Source organism: Haliaeetus albicilla, chromosome 17 (genome assembly GCF_947461875.1).
Source record: "Haliaeetus albicilla chromosome 17, bHalAlb1.1, whole genome shotgun sequence".
In the NCBI taxonomy this organism is placed as follows: Eukaryota; Metazoa; Chordata; class Aves; order Accipitriformes; family Accipitridae; genus Haliaeetus; species Haliaeetus albicilla.
In genome coordinates, this window is record NC_091499.1 from 19,250,494 (window position 1) to 19,272,303 (window position 21,810).

Genomic DNA, 21,810 nt, shown 5'->3' on the forward strand with positions numbered 1-21,810 from the left:
AAGGTAAAATGCAGATCTACAAGAGATTTGGGCATTGGGAAGTCCAGAGCCACGTGGTTCAGCGGAATCTACAGAAGGACCACAAAATATCATATATTGGACTCATAAATGTTGGACTCAAAAATATTGACCTCATAAATGAGTGCCAGTGTACAGGCAGCGCTTCTAGAAGTAGCTACTTCATCTCGTCACTTATGGAAAAAAGATAGGCAGGTCTTCTTTCTTGTGCAAATGGAAAACTATGGAGTGGAAAACTACAAAGGAAAATAATAGCATTATATGAGGTTCTGCTGGCTCACGGAGAAACTGAATCATGGCAACAAGACCCAGACTTCTAATTCCTGTAGGGTTTGGGAGTTAAGTTGTCAGTCCTTTGCTGCTTGGACTAAAGAGGAAGCCGAGGACAGACTGAAAACATCCACAGTCCACACCTAGACTTCATGCCACCAGCTGAAGCATGCTGCAGGAGGATTTGGCAACTGCCAATAGCTAACTTTTCATTTAGTTAGCGACCCGAGTAATACTTCCTGTCAACATAGATCTCATTTCAGTCGAGGCAAATGACAGTTTTACTATTGAATTATATGAGATCAGGATTCCTCAATGTTATCAACTGGACAACATAAAACTATTGTGTGATTGCCTTTGTATGAGTTTGTTCACAGTTATGTATCTCCTCTGTAAAACTAAGTGACATCCCAGAACTGATAAATAAAAATGGTGAACTGTAGTTTTTGGTGTGTTTTGCATAATCCAGAAAACAAGATAATTGACTCTGAAGGGAATAGAAACAACAACAAAAAAACTGAAAAGGCATTTTTACAGTTAGTTTCTCAGAAGAGATGGAATAGGAAGAGTAGGAGAGAACACCTAGATATATGAGCCAAGCTGTCTAGAAAGAGCATGTTAATGGTCTACATTTGCATAAGACATTTGCAAAGAAATAAATGTAGATGAATAAAACAAGAATTTATTACTGTGGTTTTGATTCTTTTCTCCATCTTGACACAACAGGGAACTGAACTGTTATAAAATGCTTTACCTTCTTTTCTCCATCTTTTTGGATAACTGTTCTTGGCAAATGTTTCTGTAAGTTTTATGCATAATAAAGGCTGAGTGTGTCTGAAATTGATAAAGGTTCTACAGTAATGTATATTTGCAAGACAGGCTGTCTGTGAATATATTTTAATGCAAATCTTATCAACAAAATGTCAGTGGTGTCCTGGTGTTATTCCATACAGTCGCCGCATATTCACTACAGAGCCAGAACGCTACTCACTAGGGATTCAAACTTTAAGCAGAGACAGAAAAAAGAAATATGAATACTGTACCATTTCAGATAAACAAAGTTACTTCCCTGGACATTGTAGTTTTAAATAAAATCTGGAACTGAAGTTTTCATTTAGATACTGTCAAGCAAAGAGCAAATAAATTAATAATATTATTACTAATATTAATATTAGTAATAATAATAAAATCTTCAGCATGCTGTTGCTTACATAATTCAAGTTGAAAATTGCATAGGTTTTCTTACCAACTAAATATAATACATTCTTGCTTCTGCCTTTTGGATGTGTCCTCTTTTCTTGCAAAAAAATTGTCTGTATGAGAGAAATATGTATTTCTGCAGTTAACTGGGGAAAGGTGACATTTTGCTACTAATAAGAACAGAATAAGAGTTTGTTTCCTAATTTTTATATCATTCTGGAATATTTCTGTGAGAGAGGTCTAGGTTGGAATGCAGCTAAGATCAACAAATATGCTGTAGGGGGAAAAATCATTTTTAGCTAATATATAACACATCAATCAATCACTGGTCTGTTGCTGGGGGCGATATTATCTCTAGACCCTTCACTTATCTACTGAGTTTTATTTTAACACTGTTTTTAGTCTAAGAGAAGGAATTATTACAGAAATGAATGTATTTTTCAGCTTCTGTTATGTCTTCCTGAATGCCCTAAGCAAGTAAAAGACTCCTGTTAACATGTTTCATGGGGACCTTTTGGAGTGTGGCATAATATGGCAAAGGGATAGAAAAACTTTTATCTCAGGATCACCAGTTTAAATGCAGTACATCTGAAGTTACTTGAAATAAATCCTTGCAGTCATTTTTCAGCAAAAATGTTTACATTCTTGCACATGTCTGCATTAATGGCAAATGACATTACAAGTCCATTTTCTGGTTAACTGGAGAATCTGGACATTATAAACACCACAATGAGGAGCTTTTTGAGTCTCACTCAAACAGGACAAGATGCTGAATTTTGGAAGACTGATGGAAAAAAAAAGAAAGGAGATATAGGAGGGAAAGAAAACTAACATCCACAGATGTCTGAGACAAACTGGTGTTTTGAACAGTAACTTCTCAAAATGTCTGAACAAGGACTGTATTTTGCACGGCCTTTGCTGAGCTGATTACTGTGTATCTGTCTCCTCAATATCTATCCTCTTCCAACATCCATAAAACAGGCACCCTTCCACCAATCTCTACTGAAAATCTCTACTGAGCCAGTTTGCTCAGTGTTCACAGAACACACAAAGTTTACTTAAACTGTGACTTCTAATGGCTCATTTGTTAAAACATCTGCTCCAGGAGACCGATGTTGAGGCGTCCCCCCAAAGGATGAGGAAGGTTAGGATTGGAGCTGGTGTGTGATAACAGACTGTGCTAATCATAGAGCTATGGGAGGCAACTGCCTTTTGTCCTTTTTGTGGATAACTGTGCCACTGTGAGCAAGGAGTGCAAAAGCCACACAGGCCAAAGGAGAACAGATGTTAGCAGTTCAGCTGGTCCGATGGGAAAGATGCTGTCTTGAGTGGCTGCTCTTAGAATTATTCTAGGGTTTTTTTGTTCCTTCAGCCAACAAGTAGCAAATACAAACTCCATCAGCACCCCGGGAAGCAGAACACCACTTGCTGGGCAAGTGCTTTTATCAGGTGAATGTGCAAAAACCAGAACTGCGCCTTCCAGCTTTGGGGAGTGCAGTCTCTGCAGGAGACAGCATTTCAGAAATGCTCTGCTCTTCTACATTTCCTATTGATTGGTTTGGGCATCCCAGCACTTAGTGTACTGGCAGTTGTCAATCTTACCTTGCTCCAAACTGAAATTAGCTTTGCAAATTCTGCTCTTAGAGACAGGCTCTGAGGTCGGGGGTGTTGTATGTCACATGTTACAGCACTTGAAGTCCTTTCATTTGAGCAAGAGTTAAATTGTACTCTTCTTAATTCACCACTTTTCCCAAATTCACACACACAACTTCAAGAGGTAGGCAGAACACTCATTTCAGAATCTGTTTTTAAAGGCTTTTTCATCAGCTGAAGTCTTGTCCTAGAGAAACTACAAGTCAGTTGAAAATATATAGCTATAGACATGTAAGCGGAAGCTCCTCATCTTGACCGAGTTATTTAAAATATTAATACAATAAACACAGAACATTAAAAATGAAGCCATCATCATTTGGGGCTATCTTTGCATATTTTATAGCTAGATACATATTTCTCTCAGGCAAGACTGTCTAAAATTCATTAAAATACTCATTTCCTCACAGGAACTGTGTTGCTCTTAGGACATCATATAAACAAAGAAAAACACCCACACCAGATTATTCAACACACCATAGAAGAGGAATGTCTCTCCCAGCATGAAATGTTTCTCATCTGAGTTACCATATGCCTCCTACTCCTTATTCCATTTTTCCATCTCCTCTAGCATAAACACTTCCATCTATTAACAACCTTTCAAATTCTTTACACTTTAAATATTGCATAGCAACACATGTAAACAGAAATCTATGTTACTTTTATTGCACTCTTGGTACAAATTCACAGCAGCTGACAGCAGAATCTCAGTTCAGCGTAGGAAATGCATACCTGCTCAGCTGCAAAATTTTATATGCAATCAATCCTGTCAAAAGCTATATAAACCTCCACATTAAGGTAGTAATATTATGCTAGAACGTTTCCTCTGATTTCTCTTTCTAATTTCCTTCGAAGTGTCTCTGATATTTCACACACACACACACACACAAAAAAAAAAAAAAAAAAAAAAGGCAAGTGTAGGAAGAAACTGTATTAACTAACTAGTATCTTAAAGGCAAAATAGAGCAGCTGGAGAATATTCCTGGGCTACAGGTTTGACTGGCTGCAGCATAGCCAATAAAATGAGTGAAGTCCCATTAAAGTCAATGTGCCTGATTCCTTCCCGGTACCTAAGTAATGGACAGAAAATAGGCAAACTGCTGTTTCAGAAACCTGTTAAGGAGGCATTAAAAACCTGAATCTGCCAGAGTACAGAATCTATGGTCCAAGTGTTTTTCTGTAAGGACTAGTTCTCACAAGAATTTTCGTTTTGCTAATAAGTATTTGTGCACTCCTTTTCTAAAGAAATAAAAAAAAACCCACCACAAGCCCTAAGCTTTTACTTCTGATCTGTTATAGTCTAATCACAGTGCAACTGATCCAGAAATTTCCTTTTGTGTCAATTCAGTATTAAGCAGCATTTCCTCTGCCACTGACAGTAAAGTCAGTGCAAGGCATGGGATGGAACCCTAGAGAACTAGCTTTCCTTTGCTGATTTCTGAAGATGATGCTATTTGGTTCACTGGAAAAGAACCATCATGCAGAAATCTGTCCACACAGAGGAAAGGAGCCTTAATGTTAACACCTCTCATCAGGAAGTGAAGCTTAATATTGTGCCAACTGTGTAGTTTAAAAAGAAAGCAAAATTCAATTACATTTTGGGAATGCAAAATATTTTAACATTTTCAAGTGAATAACTGTTGTGACGTTTTTGAATCAGTGTTTTGGTGTGAAATATTTCATTGTGTTTATTTAAACACAATAACCTTACCCGCAAAAATAGAATGAACAAAAATACATTTCTTTTTAATGCAATTTTTCTGCAGGCTGGTAGCTCCAGACCATGCGCAGATCTAATTCTAAGATATTTAGAAATCTGTCATCTCACAAGGCCTAGTATTATGAAAGTGCAAAGGTTGTGAAATCAACTTTTTTTCTTTTTTATTATTGTAATGCTAAAAATAAATTTTAGATGATATCTCTGCATTAGTCACTAAGAGCTCTGCATAAAGCTTGGCATTCATATTTAAATATGCTATGTAAAGCTCTGCATGTTTCTATTGCCCTTGTTGATAATGCTGATGAATAACTATTTAAAAAAAAACAATTTAATCTTATTCTTCCAGAAAAAAAGAAAAAATAATTGAATGTTTCTGCTAAATGGGTAATTGATAGTAGATGAATATTTATTATAAAACTTCTGGTTTCCTGGTTTATAAATGGGTATAATTAAATTTAAAGTCCAGACTATAAACATGAATTGGATCTGTAAACATGTAATTTTCATTAAATTATCATTCACATTTCCTTAAAATACTTCCACCATGATTTGAAGACTCATTTCATTTTTAGTTTCCACAAGTGCCCAGTGAATTTCTACCAATTATCAGAACAAAGAGCTCACAAAAATACAAATTTAAAATAACTTAAGAAAAAAGGTTCACTTTCTCTAAGATCAGAAAGTAGTAGACATATAAAATAGTATACCTCCTCTTTCAGATTTAAGCCACTGACTAAGAAATTAAGAGGAGATCTAAAATGGAAATCAGCTATCCCATATTTTCTAGTTCTGAAGTTCTTTTATATTCTTTTCAAGCACTAGCTACTTTTCACTGTCTAAAATATGATACTGAGATACTGGATATTTCAATTACTGGGTTTGGTAGGATTTCTCAGTTTTGAGCAGGTTTTACACTGAAGTCACAGTAGTCTGCTCCTATGTTAAATACAGTAGCACAAAGCAGTGGTGCATTGAGAGCAGTTCTTTTCTCTTGTGCCTCCAGTACAAGAAGAAACACTAAAACAAAGCTCAAAGCTGATCACTATAAAGTGTCATAAAATAGTTTGTTGAAAATTGGGCATAACAAAGAGAAGTTAAGAGGCAAAGGCAGAAAAATGACATACAGGGAAGCCATGTGTCGTTGCAAATGTCACTGAAGGCACGCACCCTGGTGTCACCTCTGTCACCGCTACCGAGCCCTTTGGCCAGCCACAGACAGCAAGGAAGATGCTGGGCAAGAAGAACTGCTGGATAAATCAAGGTCATTTGGGCCCTTATCACACCTGAGTTAAGGTGAGTCATCTTATTGTGATTTTAATTAATAACAAGTTTTCAGTAGTTGCTGAGTTCTAGTGCTCCCTAAATCATGCTGGGAGCAGCTCAGCATGACTTTTCATAGGATTTCCCTGGGTGAAGTTTGTGTGCAAATGGTGTATACGTATTGCACCGACAGGGCACGTGCTGCCCAGAGGAAGATCTGCACCTCCACAGTGGACTTTGCATGTCCCAGATGAATTGCCTCAGCAGACGTCTGCTGTATATTTAACTGGCCTGGATGATCCTTTGTCCAGGATTTTCAGGATATGTGGAACATATCAGTTTTGAGTAGTTTTTTTACTGTCCAGGCAAAATTTTGTGCATCATATTTTATTTATATGATTTGAACATGATATGATATGACACGTGATCTAACAGTGCAATCCTACACCTAAGATTTCCATTCTCATCTTCTAAGATGTACAGTAACAGAAAGGAAGCCATAATTGACAATTTATGTCTTGTGTTGTTTTAAATATCTGTAGGTATTTATTTATTTATTTATTTATTATTTTGTGTGCTTAAAACTGTCTACACATTTATCCCTTTTAAATTTTGAAAACTAATGGAATTAATTATGCCACACTGATTTAAATAAATGCGATGCTTCTGCTCCTGTATTGCTCTCACTCACTCTAGTGTAACTGAAGGTTAAAAATTAATGAAATCACCCTTAATGGAAAACCAGTACAAAATCAGAATAAATGTCCCTGTTTATAACACAAAAATAAACAGTGCTCTTAATTCACTGTCACAACTTTTCTCCCATGGCAAAGAAAGAATAATCTTGTTCTTAAATATGATTTTAAGCAGAATTAAAAAACATCCATGGTTAAATAAATCTTCTGAATTGGATTTAATTGGTTATTTAAATGAAAATGCAGACTTTAAATTATCTTTCTCAAGTTAATGTCATATTATAGAACTTATCAGCTAATTAAAAAGAAACCTTCCCCTTAAAATAGCATAAGGCTGGCAAACCTTATCTTAAACTGCAAATGAATATAGTACTTTGTTTTTAAGCTACCAAAACTGTTAGCCATTCTTTAAGTCTTAACTTGTCATTCAATTACACATTAATGAACTCTGTGTGGAATTATAGTTTATCATTTAATGTTTACAATTTCTTTTCTTGCAATTTTAAAGATCATATGTTATTGAAATTACTGTTATAAAAGTAGCAAGTGGACATTAGTGGTAATGCATGGTCATCTTGCTGTAAAACATTATGTAAATAAGCATATCCCTTTCTTAAACTTTAAAATCAAGCACTATTTCAACTGAGTTTTAATCACACAGTTCAGCTCATTATGTCCTTTATAGTACTAATGTTAGTCTGTACAATTTCACTTTAGCTGTACAGGCTCAAACTTTACTCTGTAGTTCAACTGAATGTATTTTTTAATTCTTCCATGTATGAAACAACTACCATTTACAGGAATGAAATACGAGTGTTTGCAGGGCTGTAAAGGACATGTACTGTAGTTCTCTGTCACTAGGTAAAATAAAATATATTTAGTAAACAAGTCCATCCTAAACCTGTCCATGTAAGTTCATGATCAAAGTCAACTACACTGTGGCAGGGTACACCTAATCTCCTCCTTTCCACAGAAGACAACAAAAGGAATAGTCCCATAGTGGAGCATTTGCTCCAACAAGACACTTCAGTTTATGTCAAAGCTTCTGATTCAGCTGGACTAGAAGTATTACGTAAAATTATTCTAATTGCTTGGTTTAATTCCAAGTCTAGTTCAAGACTACCTGTACTTTGGAATACAATTATACCTGAATACTCTGAAAATAAGTTTCTAGTAGTAATTCATGAGATAGAGGAACAATTTTGGACAAAGCCATGAAAGCCTTTAGTTTCTTTCTCCAAAAACCTTAGGCAAAATTTCAGACTTTCACTTGTTCTCAAAACTAGCAATTAGGTGCATTTTGGTTTACTTGGTAAGTGGATAATTCCAAACAGAACCATTGTTCAGTATACTGTATGCTATATACTTATATGACATGCATAGTTCTAAACTATTATTTAGACTGTAAGTTTTTAAACCCTTATATCAGCAAATATATTGATTTTTCAAGCCCCATAATAGGTATGCATTGACATCATAAATGCACAATAGATTATTTTAGCAGTTCAACGGAAACAATCTTGTGAATTGAGACCATCTTATAAACTTAACAGATGATTTACAACTTCTTGTTTTCATTATTTTTATGAACAATAGAAGATATGACTGAAGTTTTGAATGTTCTAACTAAAAAGACTCTTAGCACTTAAACTGCTCTAAGCACGAGTTTCATTAGAAGAGTAAAGAATCATTATGCTTTCCTGGTTAGCCTTATGCATGATGAAATCTCATGTTCTCTGCCACTGCAGCTTACAGTGTTCAAAAATCAGTGTTTCTTTTGCAGATGGTGAGGTTGAATCTATAAGGTCAAGATGAAGTTCAAGTTCAAGATGTGCACATATGTGTATTTATAAGTGTGCTATTTGCCTGTTCTTGGATTGCAGTCTATTCCCTCTGAAGTAAACAGCTAGTGGCTGGTCAATGGAATTTCTTCCGAGTTTCATGGATTGTATAGACTTGTCAGCATCTAGTTTAGACACCTAGTGAACCTAAGTTCAACTAAAATATAATTCTTAAATCATAAATATGCATAAAATTACATGTCCAGTGCTATCTGAGATGCCCTTGGATATCTGAGACATCGTCACAGAGCTGGCAGATATAGCACAGGACTGATGGGAGACCTATATCCTCTTGAAGAGGCACCTAGAGGCTTTCTGGGATACATGAGGGTGTCTCAAAGGTTGGAAGGGGTTCTGTTTAAATAACAGAAGCATAATTCTACAATATAGCCAAGCCAAAACCAGATGTCTCAGTTTCAGCCTGAAGCCCACCATAAGTTTTTGGCTATAAGCACCTCAAATCTATGACTAGATTTTAAGAAATTAGTTTGCTACATTGCTGGACTGTAAGACAATATGGCTGGTTTAAAAAGACAAGATCTCCTTTCTGTGCTTACGTGTACATGCCTCAGTGCTAGTTCACATTTGTTTCAGTAATTTTGAATGACTGAGACTTCAACTCTTCTATCTAAAGGCTTAAGCTTGATTAGCAATCCTAGACGTACTAAAGTAAATCTTCTTGGATCCACTACACAAAGTCTGTGCAAAAATTTTAAACCTTTATGAGTCACTTTTCCAGTGGAGGAAGAATAAAATCTGTCCTGCTCACCATTTATTAAATGACAGACAGATTCATAGGTTCAGTCAGAGGCAAGCCTAGATTAACTAAAACCACTTACAGTAACAGATCTGTTTATGGGAAAAAAAAAAAAATATCTTATTTAGGTACCTATACTCCTCATTGAGAAATCAAGATCGCAGCTCTGGACCCTGATTTTGTAAGGATGTTTCAGTCTTTGTAGAGGTGGACCTAAAAATAAAAGGAAACACTTGGATGTAATTAACCCTCTAAATCAGGGCTTGTAAACATAGAAAAAGATCTCTGGAGAATATCCCTTTGAAAAGATTCTAGTTCAAAGTAGTATTTCATACAGTATTTCTTGTAACTTAGAATTTTAACTAGAGCTAAGTGAACATATCCAGATAAGTAAATGAGTTATTTGAATCATTGTATATTCCACAATGAACACTCTCCTTGACAAATGAAAAGAATTAACTGATATTTTAAACTTTTTTTCTTTTTTCCTAGATACAAGTACTCCCAGGATTTGGCAGGATAGACCCAAATACTGTATTTTGAGCAAGTGTACTTCAAAGATGACTGTTCTGTGATATTTCTATTCTGACTAAAAATATTCCAAATCTCAGTGAAGAAAGCAGAAAAATTAATGACTGTTCCATTCCAAAGCTTCTCTCTTTGCAATTCTAAGAAAATATTGATAACCCTCCACATACTAATAGTATATTTTTAAACCATTTTTTTGTTGCCCATTCTAGTCATCTATGCCCTGTTTTGTGGATAATGGGGCTCATTTCAGGCAAAGGAGAGAGATTTAGTAGAAGTGAGCTAGAAGTCCAGCACAGGCAAGAAGAATCACCTTCTGGAGGGGTATGTCTCTCTTGATAACAGAAACATCTGGCTTAGAAGATCCTTAACTGTTGGCCAGCTAATATATAGATTCAACTATTACTATTTATCCAACTCAACCGAGAGAGGGGTCGAGCTTTTAGTAATAGTAATATCCAGTTATCCTACAAATATGAGACTTCTCTTCCTAGAATCCACAGCCTCCCTGGGCAAACTGTTCCAGTGTTTCACCACCCTCATCATAAAAAATTTCTTCCTTATATCTAGTCTGAATCTACCCTCTTTTAGTTTAAAACTATTACCCCTTGTCCTATTGCTAGAGGCCCTATTAAAAAGTCTGTCCCCATCTTTCTTATAAACCGACTTCAGGTATTGAAAGGCTGCAATAAGGTCTCTCTGGAGCCTTCTCTTCTCCAATGTCTTATTGAGCATGAGAGAAATAAATATCAAAGAACTTGAATTAATAATTCTCAAATTGGTTTGATTCTTGTAAATACTGTATAAATGCTTTTAATTTCAGTAGCCCAACCTTATGCCTAAATACAGGACATTTACTCTAACTTTGCTTGTGGAAATAGGTAAAATCTGTTAAATGTCTGACAATGTCCTATTTTCTTTCTCAGTGAGGTTTTAAACCAAGACTAACAATTGCTTGCTAAAAGTATCCCTCTGCATTTGGAGAAAGTCTTTCAGAGATTAATAGCTTGTCACAAAAAGCTCACTCCAATAACACTGATCTATAAAACCATATGTTCCAGCATAGGACCACATTTCATGCTCAAAATCAAAATATATATGCACACTTGACAATTCCATGTAACAGTATGGAAAATGTCTATATTTTTAAAGACTCTGTGAAGGATAAGAAATTAGTTACAGTGGTGGGTTGACCCTGGGTGGACACCAGGTGCCCACCAAAGCTGCTCTATCTCTCCCCTCATCAGCTGGACAGGCAAGAGAACATATAACAAAAAGCTCATGGGTCGAGATAAGGACAGGGAGTTCACTCACCAGTTACCATCATGGGCAAAACAGACTCGACTTGGGGAAAATTAATTTAATTTATTACCAATCAAATCAGGGCAGGATAATGAGAAATAAAAACTAAATCTTAAAACACTTTCCCCCATCCCCTCTCTTCTTCCTGGGCTTAACTTTACTCTCAATTTCTTTACCCTCTGAGTAGTGCAGAGGGACAGGGAAAGGGGGTTGAGGTCAGTTCATCACACGTTGTCTCTGTTGCTCCTTCCTCCTCACACTCCTCCCCTGCTCCAGCATGGGGTCCCTCCCATGGGAGACAGTTCTCCACAAACTTCTCCAGTGTGGGTCCCTTCCACGGGCTGCAGTCCTTCAGGCACAGACTGCTCCAGCGCGGGTCCCCCACGGGTCACAAGTCCTGCCAGCAAAGCTGCTCCAGCGTGGGCTCCTCTCTCCATGGGGCCACAGGTCCTGCCAGGAGCCTGCTCCAGCGTGGGCTTCCCACGGCGTCACAGCCTCCTTTGGGCATCCCCCTGCTCCGGCGTGGGGTCCTCCCCAGGCTGCAGGTGGAAATCTGCTCCCCCGTGGACCTCCCTGGACTGCAGGGGGACAGCCTGCCTCACCATGGTCTTCCCCACGGGCTGCAGGGGAATCTCTGCTCCGGCGCCTGGAGCATCTCCTCCCCTCCTCCTGCACTGACCTGGGGGGCTGCAGGGCTGGTGCTCTCCCATGTTCTCACTCCCCTCTCTGGCTGCAATTGCCCAGTTCTGCAGCAACTTTTTTCCCCTTCTTAAATCTGTTATCCCGGAGGCGCTTCGACCATCACTGATGGGCTCGGCCTTGGCCAGGGTGGTGGTGTGGTTTAACCCCAGCCAGCAACTAAGCACCACACAGACACTCACTCACTCACTCCTCCCCCATCTACCCCGGCAGGATGAGGAGGAGAATTGAAAACATGTAAAACACATGGGTTGAGATAAGAGCAGTTTAATAATTGAAATAAAAAATATCATCTAATCTAATATAATAATAAATAATAATATTTGTAATGAAAAGGAAGATAACAAAAGGAGAGTGAAATATAACCCAAGAAAGACAAGTGATGCACAATGCAATTGCTCACCAGCCTGCTGACTGATGTTCAGCCAGTCCCCAAGCAGTGATCAGCCCCTCCCAGCCCCACTCCCCCAAGTTTATATACTGGACATGACGTCACATGATATGGAATATCCCTTTGGCCAGTCTGGGTCAGCTGCCCTGGCTGTGTCCCCTCCCAAATTCTTGTGCCCCTCCAGCCTTCTTGCTGGCTGGGCATGAGAAGCTGAAAAGTCCTTGACTTAGTCTAAACATTATGTAGCAACAACTGAAAACATCAGTGTGTTATCAACATTCTTCTCATACTAAATCCAAACCACAACATTATACCAGCTACTAGGAAGAAAATTAACTCTATCCCAGTCAAAACCAGGACAGGCAGGTCCATCTTGGAGCCAGCTGGCACTGGCTTTATTGAACATAGGGGAAGCTTCTAGTAGCTTCTCACAGAAGCCAGACCTGTAGCCCCTCCTACTACCAAAACCTTGCCACACAAGCCCAATACAGAGATATAGCCAGAGATGGGGGTTTTTAGGAGATTTTAATGAAACTGTGATAACTGTAGTCAGTTTGTCTTTAGGATTTTGGTCTAACCTAGGCAGACAGGCTCCTCCAGACAATATCACCTATCTTTCTTTTAGGTATTTATCATAGGATGAGTTGAATTGTCCCTTGGGATCTTTCTGTGTTGAATTCAGAGATACCCTAAACAACTAATTTAAGTTAAGATATTTACATTCTAGAAGGCTAAAGTAATACTGAATTAATCTCACTCTATTTGACAAGCTTGGCATGAAAATCAACATATTCATCAAGTACTATTACAAATTAAATTTTTATCTAACAAGATCATTGACCTCAGCACTGTTGGTTTTTCTTCTGAAGAAAAGGCATTTACAAGCTTTAGAAAATGATACTAATAGTTATGCCACTACTTAACTCTGCCCATTCCAAATAATATTGCTATGCATGTTTACACAATGACTGACCTGATTTTAATTTTTTCAAAATGTATAAACTGTATTATTCAATAGTTGATTATGTTATAGCTTTACAAAGGTAAGCACAAACAGATTTTTCAAGTCCCTAATTCAAAAAGAAGGGTTTTCTATTTATTACAAAGACAGATTGCCTGGTAAACTACAAATTTGAAGGGAGGAGTTGAACCATTGATTTCAACAGGGCCAGCATGTTTCCCCAAAATGTCTATAACAGCTAGATATAATGTATGGTAACAGAATGTCCTTCTGTAACTTTGTAATTCTGATATGAAGCTGTATTATCTGAAAGGACCAAACCCACTACTCTCTAACATGCTTTTGACATTTGCATGCTGACAAATTTCTCTGTGGTATCAACACTTGTTGCCTTGCCATCAGCAATCAGCCTGATCCATTAACTACAGCCGTGACTTAGTCATTGCCTTCTATAGAATATATCTTAATGAAAAAAGTCAAAGAGTTTTCTGAAAACTTTTAATAGCCTGCACTGCACAGAAAACTGTTAGAAAATGTTGCCACCTACTTTCCGTCTACTCTTAAAACACTGGCTTTCTAAATTAGTTTTATTCTTTTTGTAACTGCAGACGCTTTCTCCCAAGCACATGTCACATCACATGTAATTGGACTTGGTTTATTATATAAATAAAGCATACAGTGTACTGCAGACTACATCACATGCCTCTTCACTTTTCTATACACAGTATACAGTACTTTTAATGATATCCTTAGAGAGCTAGTCAAAGAGCTTGGGGGTGGAAGTGTGCTAGTGACTGTAGGTTCAGCTGAAACTCAGAAGGAGCTCAGGGTAGGATTTGTGGAATTTTGTTTGTTAGTTCTCCCTTAAAAGCTCTCCCTTCAGAGTAATAGGATGAGCATTGAATTCTGCCTCATGTTTGACAGACATGTAAAAAGAAGTCTCCCTTGGGCTGGAAAATATAATGAAAAAGAGCCAAAAGAAATGGTAATACAACAAACATCACTGTAATCACTGAATCGTCCTGACCATATCTATAAAGCAGAATGAAAATAGAATAAACTATCATTAAAACTTAATTTATATTTAACACTTTCTTCTGTTTGATGAAGCTCGTCAGTTCGATGTAGGTAGTGTTATTGAAGTTCCACAGCTTTTGTACGCATACATTACTTCTTTCTTCTCTATTAGATCATGGCCACAGAGAATGAATGAAAAAAATACTTACAAGATAGTTGTATGTCTGCAGAGTGTGTATATGCAAGGGAATCCCTAGTAAATTATGAACACCGTGCTGTCTCAGAACATTTGATTACCCTATATAGTACCTAATGGGATCTATAGCAACAATTTATATGGTTTGGCAACAGTCATTATTTATGGCTCTGGAGAAGAAGCAATATATCTGAACCTAAACACAAATACAAATCTAAAACGATGGCCTGCATTTGAAGAATTCAGGGGAATATTTGTGCCTTAATACAGAGGTAGATATCCAGCCTCAGTATTGAAAAATGTGAATTTAACACATTATGGACATTGGCTTATCACAACTCATAATCAAGTATTAACTTGTAGTTTATATATGATCAGATATTTGATTAGCACAGATACACAACGGATTTGATATACAAACTACTCTGAATACATTGAGTCAATAATGGTAGAATGAGCAGCCATGACTAACATCCCTCAACAAGATGATTATATCTACCAAGTCATTTTACAAAGGAGAAATAAAGACATTTCAGTAGGGCTCTTCCTCAGTGTGATTGTCTTGTGCTTTGAAAGTAAACACATTATGACTGTGTAGCATCTGGAGTCCATTATATTTTAACTATGTTTTATACAAGTGATGCTTCCCCTTAACAAATGTGCCTGAGAGATCACTATCTCTTATTTATTCTGCATTGATCATTTCAGGTTTTGCTTTTTGCTTTTTCAGACCCAACTAAATCATAGTACAGAAAGAGGGTAAAATTGCTGACTAAAAGTCTCAGAAACTCAATTTAACATTATGATTATTTTTATCTATTATTTACTGGAAGAAAATCTTCGGAAACATACTAAACAGCAAAGTCATTTGGAAGCTGCTAGAAAGAAGGCTCAAAAGTCTACAGGCAAACATTCAGCCATAGTGAAGACAGAAAGTACAGCATAGAATTTCCAGTTAACCATTGCAAAAGACTGCCAAAGGAAGTGGTGGGCTGTCATTTCTTTAAGATTTCGTATTTTTTCTGGAAGTCTTGGAATAAAAACATCATTCAGCCTAAGTGTTCTAATGGTCTCCATTGGCCCCATATTTATAAAATTATGATTTCATAATGACTTAGTATAACCATAAAGAGAAACAACCTTTTTGATCGCCACTATGGAATAAAAGCATAAGGACACGGGCGGGGGGAGAAGTTAGAACATTATTATAAAAGCAAGTATTCCTGAAAGGACCTACATTTAACAATGTAGGTTGAGTATCACCACTAGCTGCAGTAAATGGAATAGTTGTCAGTTGATTAAAACCTAGATTAACAGCACAGCCTCCTGCAATCTTTAACCATAGCATAGCTCAGTTTCCCGTACTCCTGTGATCTACTTTGTGTTTTAAAAGCATGAGGCTTTGAACACCTCCTTGAACCTAGCACTGAGATTTAGATATTTCCATCTGAGAGTGTAATCTGAAAGGTCTACACTGTTGTCTGACTTTGGTGGAACTTGCTGAGGTTTTTCCTGGTCTGACTGAAAGTCTCCTGGATGCACACTGTCTAGAAAGGCAAGCTCCTCCACCTGGTCCAAAACTGCATTGCAACTTGGGTGCTTTTCCACCATATGTCTCCACCTATGTGAGGCACAGCTTCCAAAAATCATGAACATAACTTGCATTCCTTAGTATCCATGGCAGTGCTGAGAGGCTCTGTTCCCTCCTTCTTGCAATGAGTTGGTATAGTCACTGGATACAAAACTGAAAAAAAAAAAAAAAAAAAAAAAGTGAATCAAGAACTGGAACACAGATTTTTCTTTCCCTGATCAGTCACTTACATTGTCAGATTCCCTTTCTATTGATATCTTCCCCCAGAATGATGTTCCATAACCAGGCAGGAAATGGGACTTGTGATTTGAAACCATCCCAAGTACTAAAATGAACAAGGGTTCACACTTCTTGGCAGTTAGCTCAATCCTTAGCCTACCCGTCAGCAAAATCATACTGTCTGAAAAACAAATGAACTACAAAGAGGAAGTTCCAGCACTTTCCTGGTCCTTTTATTCCTTTATACATAGATTTAGGCAAAGTGTCCTCAGCACATTTCTTCTCTGGTCTGAAATTTCAGTTAACACTGATCTCACAGCCACAGAGACCATGGATGGAGCCCAAGGATTAGGATGTTTGGCCTTAAATGTTTATTATGTTCCCCATATCACTACAGCTCACTAAAAACAGAGTCACAATGCATGGGAGAGTGGAATAACAGGACATGAAGGTAATTTTTAAGACAACTTAAGAATATTTTTATTTATTTCTATTTACTTTTTATTTACTTATTTATGCACAAGCAAAATTCTGAACTATACTTGATCTATCTACTCAAGCTTCATCAAAAAGATTCACTGCTCTCAAAATTGAAGAGGAGTCTGATGTGCCTACAAGGAAAGAACCTGGTCCACCAACCCTAGACCATGCAAGTCCGCCAGGAAGAAACAGTAAGTCATTGTGACTGCCTGCTCTGGAGGACAGAGACACCCATCTGTCAACCTGACTAAACATCTAGAGAGGTTTGTTGCCTGCCAGGGGCCAGGATCTGGGATGTTGTAGAGGGACTGGTGAAGGTCATCTGTCCCTCTGACTATTACCCCCTGCACTTATTCCACGTGGGCACAAATGATACTGCCATGGAAAACTTGGACAGTATCAAAAGTGACTACAGAGGTCTAAAACTAGTAGTCAAGGACATGAGAGCTCAGGCAGTGTTTTCTTCAATCCTGCCATTGAGGGGAAAGGGCGTGAAGAGAAGAGCATTAATAGGACAAGTCAATAATTGGTTGCAGAACTGGTGTTGGTGACCAGGTTTGGGGCTCTATGACCATAGAACCCTGTTAACGGATCAGTGTCTGATCACGAGAGATAGGATCCTCCTCACGAAGAAGGAAAAAGCTATTTTCACCAACAGGATGGCTGACATCATCATGAGGGATTTAAACTAAGAATGATGAGGGACAAAGAGAGTAACCAGCAGTCCTGTGAAGGAGTGACAGACAGGGTCCCTGAGCAAAGGCCGTGGGGCAATGTGACAAGAAGGGATCACAAAATCAACAAAATGGGTGATGATCAGTGCACAAAGTCTAGTTGGAGGGCAGTAACTGGTGGTGTACCCCAGGGGTCAATAGTGGATCCAGTTCTGTTTAACATCTTTGTGAATGTTTGGGGTGATAGGGCAGAGTGTACCCTCAGCAAGTTTGCTAATGACACAAAACTGGGAGGAGAGGCTGATTTGCCAGAGAGTTGTGCTGCCATCCAGAGGGACCTCGAAAGGCTGGAGAAATGGGCAGACAGGAGGGAACCTCATGAAGCTCAAGAAGGAGAAGTGCAAAGTCCTGTACCTGGGAGGAAAAGCCCCATGCACCAATACATGTTGGGGGCCACCCAGCTTGAAAGTAGCTTGGTGGAAAAGTGCCTGGGGATTCTGGTAGACACCAAGTTGAATATGAGCCTGCAATGTGGCCTTGCAGCAAAGAAGGCTAATGGTGTCCTGGGCTGCATTAGAAGTATTGCCAGCAGGTCAAGTGAGGTGATCCTTCCCTTACACTCACACTGCTGAGGCCACACTTGGAGTAATGCATCCAGTCCTGGGCTCCCCAGTACAAGAGAGACATGGACATACTGGAGATAATTCAATGAAGGGACACAATGATGATTAAGGGACTGGAACATCTCTCCTACGATGAAAATCTGAGAGAGCCGGGATTGTTCAGCATGGATAAGAGGAGGCTTAGGTGGGATCTCATCAATGTATATAAATGTCTTAAAGGGAAGGTGCAAAGAGGACAGAGCCAGGCTATTTTCACCCAGTGACAGGCACCCAGTGACAGGACCAGAGGCCAATGGGCACAAACTGAAACACAGGAGGTTCCCTCTGAACATCAGGAAACACTTCTTTTACTGTGAAGGTGACTGAGCACTGGCACACGTTGCTCAGAGGGGTTGTGGAGTCTACATCATTGGAATTATTCAAAAGCCATCTGGACAAGGTCCTGGGAAACTGGCTTTAGGTGGCCCTGCCAGAGCAAAGGGTTGGACCTGATGACCTCCAGACGTCCCTTCCAACCTCAAGCATTCTGTGATTCTGTGATGTATGGAACAGCTTTCTTTCTCAATTTGAACATGCAGAGAAACAAATCACTTCATACCTACCACTACACACATGAACTCTACCATCATTCTTCCATCCTTGCCCTAAAGTTTTTTTCACTAGTTCTTCAACAGAGATCGTGTAAAGAATGAACATGTAGAGCAAAGAAAGAAAAAACCTGCCCTCTCCCTCTTTCCCACTCTTTTATGTATGAATAAATGCCATATGAAGAAATATTTTTATTTTAATTTTAGACAAAGTAACTTTGAACTTGAGCTGCAACGTAAAATCAATAAGCTACTATGTATTTATATTTCAATGGCAATAAAAGCCTACTTAAGGACTAGGGTTAAAGGTTGTCAACAGTCAAAATTATTAATCTACTCAGGTACTTTTTCTAATTATAATCCCTGAGTAGGCAGATACTCAAAATGGCAGGGAGAGGTTGCATCTTTCCCTGTTTCTCCTAAAATACATTGCATGCACTTAGTACCTTTTGAGAAAATGTCACTTATTTTGCATTCTGAGTTCCAGATGCTCAGGTTGTCTGCATGCAGATGACAGATTAAGACCTTTTTATAGCTAATTATATGATGGGGGAGAAAAAAAATCCTCCCAGAGACTAAGTTGAATATGTAAATATAGAAAAACATCATTAGTTTTGTATGAAATGGAAAAATTTTAGCTTTAAAGAAAACTGCCAGAAAAGGATTAAGGTTTCAGCAAGTATCTCACAATTTATCTACACTTTGTTTAATGTAAAGGAAAGCACTAGAGGGTCACGAAATTCACAGTGTTTCAACTTACATTAGTCTTTAGTCAATTCTCTGAATTCTTGCATAATGCCACTTAATGCACACATAAAATCATCCTGGTGAATCAATAGTCCTAATACTTATGGTTGTCAGGAAATTTCAGATTTAGTTGCCAGTTCCTTTTTAACTATGTTTACAGGTCATTATAAAATTAAAAATACAATTTTTAAAGACATAAAGATTTAAATACTGAAATAGAATTCTGAAAAGTACATAGCAAAACCAAAAAATTCTTAGATTGTGGTACATTTAACACTGGTTTCATATGGACCCCAAATTTAATAACAATAGATTGATATTTATCAGACGACATAAAGTATTTTAGTTACATGAAAAGTGAAATATCACAGAATCATAGAATGGTTTGGGTTGGAAGGGATCTTAGAGATCATTTAGTTCAAACCATGCCCTGCCATGGGCAGAGACACCTTCCACTAGACCAGGTTGCCCAAAGCCCCATCCAACCTGGCCTTGAACACTGCCAGGGATGGGGCATTCCACAACCTCTCTGGGCAACCTGTTCCAGTGCCTCACCACCCTCACAGGGAAGAATTTCTTCCGTACATCTAATCTGAATCTACCCTCTTTCATTTTAAAACCATTACCCCTTGTCTTATCACTAAATGCGCTTGTAAAAACTCCCTCTCTGGCTTTCTTGTTGACCCCCTGTAGGTACTGGAAGGCTGCAGTAAGGTCTCCCTGTAGCCTTCTCTTCTCCAGGCTGAACAACCCCAACTCTCAGCCTGTCTTCATAGGAGAGGTGCTCCAGCTCTCTGATCATCTCCATGGCCCTCCTCTGGACTTGCTGCAACAGGTCCATGTCCTTCTTATGTTGGGGGCCCTAGAGCTGAATGCAGTACCCCAGGTGAGGTCTCACAAGAGCAGAGCAGAGGGGGAGAATCGCTTCCCTTGACCTGCTGGCCATGCTTCTTTTGATGCAGCTCAGGATAGGGTTGGTTTTCTGGGCTGCAAATGCACTTTGCCAGGTCATGTTGAGCTCCTCATCTACCAACACCCCCAAGCCCTTCTCTGCAGGGCTACTCTCAATCCACTCATCCCCCACCCTGTATTTGTGCTTGGGATTGCCTCCACCAACATGCAGGACCTTGCACTTGGCCTTGTTGAACTTCATGAGGTTCACACGGGCCCACCTCTCAAGCCTGTCCAGGTCCCTCTGGATGGCATCCCTTCCCTCCAGTGTGTCAACTGCACCACACAGCTTGGTGTCATCAGCAAAGTTGCTGAGGGTGCACTCGATCCCACTGTCCTTGTCACCAACAAATATGTTAAACTATGCCGGTCCCAATACCGACCCATGAGGAACCCAGTCATCACTGCTCTCCACTCAGACATTGAACCATTGACTGCAACTCTTTAAGTGCGACCATGCAGCCAATTCCTTATCCACCAAGTAGTTCACATGTCAAATCCACGTTTCTCCAATTTAGAGACAAGGATTTTAACAGCTTTGTTCATTTATGGTTGTAATATGTAAGTCAAATCAAGACTCACTACTGACTGATGAGCCTAATTCTTAAAAGATCACAAGTCCAGAAGCTATTAAGTAGTAACACAAAACAATGATTGTTATTAAGCCATATGAATTTAGCTAGTTAATATACAGAATTCATGAATATACAAAATACATGAATATATAAAAATGTGCATTCATAATTTCTTACAGGCCAGTTTTGACACCTAATCTAATCAGGGAAATGATGTTAAAAATAAAACTTAGTGTTACAAGAATTATTGACACATGTACTTCATTTTCTTTTGTATACTTTATCCATTAAAACTATTTAAATCTAGTATGAACATTTAATTCTGGACAATCAAATACAATGTAATAATTTCCCTTTTGAATAAGTATCAAAGGCAGAAAATGTAAGCCCAATGGTCTTTTATGCTGAGCACTGTAGTTTAATAGTAAGACAAATTAGTATAAACAGCCACATAATCAGACATTCTACATTGATATTGATGCCTTTTAATACCCTCTCACATGGCTACAAGTGCTAATTCATGCAACTTTTCTGCTTTCAACACCACTACTACTGCATCAACATGTCACCTAAATAACTGTAATTAAGCATTCTCCGTAGCTGTTGATTACAGTATGCTGATGAACATTCCCACTGGATTTAGCAGCCTCTTTCATAACAACGACAATAATCATCTCATATTATAATGTCTGTGCTTCTGAAGACTTCTTAAATAATCTAAAATTTAAATTGTACAGACTGTTGATTATTGCAATCTAAAGTTCAACAGGAGCTTAATCAAAAAGGTTCAAGTATCACATCACTGACATCTATTAAGCAATATGGTAATATACATTTTGGGAAATAAATACTTAAGCT